The following is a 6,197-nucleotide window of genomic DNA, read 5'->3' as shown; positions in this document are numbered from 1 at the left end:
GAGGGGGGGGTAATCAAAAGTGGGAAGAAGGGGGGAGTTGAAAGTGGGAGAGAGAGGGGGAGAGGGAGTCTTTAAGTGGAGGGGGGGTAGTTGAGAATAGGAGAGAAGGGGGGGCCCCTTTGAACTTTTCAAGGTCTCTTATCGAATGAGATCATTCGTTTATACTATTTTTTTCCATAACCGATCAATAACTCACTGACAACTTGTTGGAATAATATAATTCTATATCGTCTTATTATCGTCTTATTAAATAAGCTATTTAATATAGATAGTTTTAACGACTTAAACTAAGAAAAAAAGCTTTTGTATAGATTTAGATTAGACTAAGAAGAAAGACTTTAAAACAATCGAATTTTAAAAAAAAATTTAAATTTTTAAAATTTTATTTTTTTTGTTTTTTTTTTAAAAAAAAAATTTCGGCTTTTTTTTTTTTTATTGAATATATCATCTAATCCTAATAGAGTTATAATAGAATTATAATAGAAAATAATAGAATAGTAAATATATCGAAATACAAAGGTAAGGCACTCAGTTGTGTTAACTATATAGACTTTTATATCTATAAAAGAAGAGAGTAACTTAACACGAGCGCGCTAAGGTATATCACGTGATCGTTAAGCCTTAACGACAACAGTCAAAATAGTAAAATAGTTATAATGAAGTTATACTACGAAATAATAAAATATCGAAAAAGATCGAAAACTTAAGATGTTTTATTTCCAAGTCGAAGGGTCAATTAGATAACTTTAAATTCTTGAAATTCTCGCCTTACGCGCCGGATACCTACCGTGAAGGAAACGCCGGGTATGTAGGGTGAAAACCGAGCGCCGGATAACAGAAGTGAAAGCTGAACACCGGGTATGTAAGGTGAAAATCGAGCGCCGGGTATGTAAGGTGAAAGTTGGACACCGGGTAAAAAAACGATAGAGGTGAAATTGAGCGCCGGGTATGTAAGGTGAAAGTTGGACACCGGGTAACAGAGGTGAAAGTTGGACAAACGAACGCCGGGTATAGTGAAAAAGGTGAAAGTTGGACACCGGGTAACAGAGGTGAAAGTTGGACACCGGGTATGTAAGGTGAAATCGAACGCCGGGTGATAGAGGTGAAATTGAGCGCCGGGTATGTAAGGTGAAAGCAGACCGGGTAGCGAGAAGACAGCAACTTCACTCTCGCTACCCGGTGCTCACCCCCGCTACCCGGCGATGGCAAATGCCGGGTAGCAGTGGTGAAAATATTGGATATCCGTGGACGCCGGGTGGCTACCGTGAAACCGCTCAAAAAATTTCCGGCCGGAGGCCGGATTTTTCATAAAGGCTGGGGGGCTGGGGGGGGGGGAGGGCGGGGGAGAAAAGAAAGAGAGAAAAGAAAGAGAGAAAAGAAAGAGAGAAAAGAAAGAGAGAAAAGAAAGAGAAAAAGAAAGAGAGAAAAGAAAGAGAGAAAAGAAAGAGAGAAAGAAAGAGAAAGAGGGAAAAAAGAGAGGAAGAAAGAGAGGAAAACCGAGGAGTAGCCAAGGGCACGGTTTTCCAGCGTCCTTTTCTCACTATGCTTACCCGGCGCTCACGCCTGGCCATCGATTCGGAGGCGGCCTGGGACTTCTCCTTGGGCAGAGGGCCCCCCCCCCTACCCGGGCGCTCGAAAGGTACCGGCAGAAATCTCCTTAGAGACCTCCCGCACCCCCCAAGCCCCCCCTTCGGCCGCCCCCGTATAGAGGTTCGAACAGCCGATGGGGGAGTCACGGTGTGGACTCCCGCTCCAAAATAAAAAAAATCTAGACGGTGAAGGGCTGACGCTCAGCAAATCGTAACAACAAGGCTACTCTATTGCTTACACGACCCTACCGTACAACCAAGTCGTATGCAAGGGATTTATCCCCGCGCGAGGTGAAATTGCAATGCGTCAGCGAACCCCCGAGAACTTCTTCCCGGGGGCAAATGCCGACCTGCTGAGATCCAGGGCCGAAGCCTATTCGTATCCGACTACGACGTGCGGGGGAGAATCGCCGCGTTCTGGCATGGATTCTGACTTAGAGGCGTTCAGCCATAATCCAGCGGATGGTAGCGTCGCGGCACTGCCCGGTCGGACAGCCGCAAAAACCAATTATCCGAATCAACGGTTCCTCTCACTATTTTATGCGGGTGGGATACAATCGCTGGAGGGCCTCCCCCGAGGGGTTTCTCTTGAGGCTGGTGAGAACAGGGGCATTGCTCCCCCACTCCAGCAAGGTCGCGGTTCAACAGGGGCCTAAGCCACGGCGCGCTGTCATAAAATGGTCGACGCCGCGACGAGCCCCGAGTCGAGGATTCATCCATTTCGAAAGTCATTCTGAGGTCTGGGGTGGTCGGTGGCGTTTCCACGGGCGCAAGCCCGCTCCTCACGCCTCAATGAGGGCCCTATCATCTTAAACAGGCGGGCCCCGCATTACCGACTATTCTTTCCGGGCCTTGGCCCCAGGTTTTTCCAAACGCGCTGGCCCCCACCCGAAGCGTCCCTTGACGGTACTTCGGGCTGAGCACCCGGGCTCTATCCATCATAATGCGATGCAGGACCGCACTGTGATAGATTCCCCCGGGCGACTTCTGCGCCATCGCGTCCGTTTCGGATCTAAACTGATCACCAAGATAGATCTTCCAAATTTGCCAAACAGCCTCCGAGTATAGGATGTGCCACCGTTTGGTATCGTCCGGGCGGTCACGAAAGCCGGGCCCGAGGGCCAACATGCCAATCATTTCCGACGCGTCCCTTGGTCGATCCGCGCTGGACCGCCCGCGGGACGCTTTGCCATAGATCCGTTCAAAGGCACCCCACACCTCTTGAGCCGCGCTGCACTCCACCCACACATGCTCCACCGTCTGCAGTTGCCGATCGAGGGGACACCGCTGGGCCGCTTCATCAAGCCAATGAAGGGCCGGGCCGCATTCCACCACGCCCAGCAGCAGTCGATAGAGCAGGTCATTCATCTTCGGCACCCGTAAGGGTGCCACGTCCTTGTCGTAGACCGATTTCCACAGCTCGGTGGTCCGCACCACCCGACCCAGCTTACGGGCCATAACCGATCGGATCCGGGCCACTCTAGAGTTCAGGGCTCTTGGGTTCTGTTTGGCGTGCGCCATCACCTTGTAGGCGTACTTGTAGTACATGTCCGCGACCGGAATCCACTTCCAGACCGGAACGGTGCCCGGCTGCACATCTTCTCGAAAATCCGTGGCGATTCCGCAGTGCGGGAAGGGGGGGCATCGGCGGGTCCCGGGCCCCCGGAGGGACCCACACCCGCCGCACGCCGTCCCCCCGCGCCCTGTCCAGAAGATCCCGCCATTGTGTCGGTAGTCCATTGATCAGTGTCTCAACTGCTCGGCGGCCCTGGGTTCTTTCCGGGGCACGAAGCCCTAGATTCTCCCGGGGGACGATCCTCGAGACGTCGAGAAGATCGCCGATTACGTTTATGTCACCGTAATCCCCATTTGCTATGCGGCCCCATGTCGGTGACGTCCACAGGGCGGCGCCGCGGTTTCGGTGAGGCCCCTCCTCCAACAGCCTCGGAAAGTACCAGAAATTGGTATCCAGTACCTCGTCAATCGTCGAAGGGTGCCTAAAGTTCAGGGTCGCCTGCGGGCGGAAATTTCCGGGATACCCCATTTCCGCCCACCATGGCTCCCAGATGTGCTTCAGGCTCGGGGTCTTCACCACGCTCTGTCGGGTCACATTGTAGACCTGTTTCCACGGTGCCTGAGCCTTGGCCAACTGGGTGCCTGTCGATCGAGACCCCCGCAAGAGGGTGATCGCCATCTGCACCCACGGAAGGTTTGGCCGTCGCTCCATCCTCCCTACCCATGCAATCGACCATGCCGTTCGGGCCGCGTCCAGATTATAGGCAGCGAAACCGCCATGATCCTTCCGCAGGCGCGAATGCTCCGTCGACAGTCGGACCCGGGTACCACCCCAGATCAGGACCTGTTGCAATCTCTCGATCCGTCCCTGGTTTCGCCGACTCAAATCGAGGTGCTGTATCGCAAAAACCGGTACCGACACCAGCAAGGTCTTCGCGATTGTTAGTCGAGACCTCTGGGACAGCCTTAGCCGGGACCAGTTCGCCACTCGATCGCCCAAGTCCGCAATCATTTCATCCCAAAATTTCGCTAGGGCATCCCCGATCTCAAACCCTACCGGGATCCCCAGGTGCGTGTATGCTTCACCTCGGCGTAGGAGTTTGACGGCACGGAAGTCCCCCGTCAAGCCAGTTATGTCGAAACCTCCGAGGAGCATCAACACCGTCTTGACCCAATTGACTCTTTGCCCCGAAGCCTGTTGAAACACGCCGATGATCCGGCCCACTTCGATTAGCTCCGAGATGTCTCGAGGGAAGGTTACCGTGTCGTCCGCGTACAGACAACACTTTACCACGTCCCCATTCGATAGTTCTATGCCGGCCAGCAAGTCGCTTCGTTGAAAGGACATCGCCAGCGGCTCCATCACCAGATTGAACAGGATACACGACAGGGCATCGCCCTGGCGCACCCCACTGCTGACCTGGATCGCACGTCCTCTTTGGCCGTTCACGTAGGGCACAATCGTCGCATCATGGTATAAGGCCTTGACCCTCCGAATAAAACTGTCCGGAAGCCCAATGCGCCTCATCGCCGCCCATAAGTACGTCCGACTGACCCGATCGTAGGCCTTTTCTTGATCGAGGAACAGGACCCCCGCCCCGTCCTCGTCGTCCCCAAATTTATCAATGACACCCTGTACCAGCTTCACGTTGTCCCCTATGAAACCGACTCGGTAAAAACGCCGATTGGTGATCCCCAAGGACCGACTCAAGCAGCGGGACCAAGCGTTGTGTTAGGGTCCACGTGTACATCCGATAGTCTGATCCCATAATGGATAGGGGCCTGTAGTTCTTGATCTCGGTCGGATCGTCCTTCTTGTACAGCACCGTCAAAACCCCCTCCAGGAACCACCCCGGCAAGGATTCCTCCGCCTGTACCGCCCGGAAAAACACCACCAAGGCCTTCACCACAGCTGAGTCTTCGCAATCATCCTGATCACTACCCCTGTGTGTCATTTGCGCCTTGTACCAATCGTGCGGGATGCCGTCTGCACCAGGGGCCCGACCAAGCTTCCCCTTTAAGATTGCCTTAACGACTGACACGGCGTCAGCCGGGTGGTCCAGCCCTCTCGCATCATTCCGATCTACTTTTTCCGTCATGGCGCTGAAGAGCTCCCGCCGCGCCTCCCGGTCGGAGGGCTTCGGCTGGTAAAGGTCCCCGTAAAAGGCCTCCACGACCGCCACCATCTCACCCGCCTCGGAGGTCACCCGACCGGCGGCATCTTTGAGCTTTGGGATCGCGTGGCCCTTCCCCTTCATCCACTTGACCCGCTGGTAAAAGCTGGTGCTGGGGGTCTCTTCCTCGACGTAGTCTCTCACGAAGGCATTATGGCAGTAGTCGCGGCGGTCATCCTCTTCCATTTCCTTTAGCTCTTCGAGTAATGCCTCCCGCGCTGCCGCCTCCCGGGTGTCTTTCTGGGCCTGTAGTCTCAGGGTATGCTTTCGGGACCGGAGGGCGCCTCGCAGCTTCGCCTCCGACCGTCGTGCCAGGCCCGCTATCTCTTTCTTCAGTTCCAGCCATGCCGCTGTTGAAATTCGGATCACGTGACTCTTGGTGTCTTGGCGGTCACGTGACATGGTTACATGACACGCCTTAGCGCGCCCGTGTCAAGTCGCTCTTTCCTTCCATAGAACTCTAGTTATAGTTAATACAACTAAGTGTCCTACCTTCATATTTTGATAATATCAACGATAGTCGGTCTGCAGTCGTACTGCAAGATGCTCGCAGTAATGAAGGTCGAGCAGCCCTCAGTAGCGTGCTTCAACAGAACCTGGAGCTTGTCGTGAGAGTCTTCTTTGGTCTGGAATGGGCATCGGTACGCATGAAGGTAATACATGTTGGTAAGGTCATTTGCCAGAAATTGGACTCTCTGGCATCTGCTTGTAAAGGGCTAATTACCGAATCATACCCCGAAACTATGAATCCTTACCGAATCATACCCCTAATTACTGAATCATACCCCTACACCAAAATTTGGGGTATGATTCGGTAAGGATTAATTGCTTGGGGTATGATTCGGTAATTTACCAAACTTGCTGTGTAGACTATTGGGAGTGAAGACTGTGTGTGAAACTCATAGACTAAATGTAGACA

This window comes from Letharia columbiana (assembly GCF_014066305.1).
Source record: "Letharia columbiana isolate WasteWater2 chromosome Unknown Sc0000040_s0, whole genome shotgun sequence".
Classification (NCBI taxonomy): Eukaryota; Fungi; Ascomycota; class Lecanoromycetes; order Lecanorales; family Parmeliaceae; genus Letharia; species Letharia columbiana.
Note: the sequence above shows the minus strand (reverse complement) of the source record.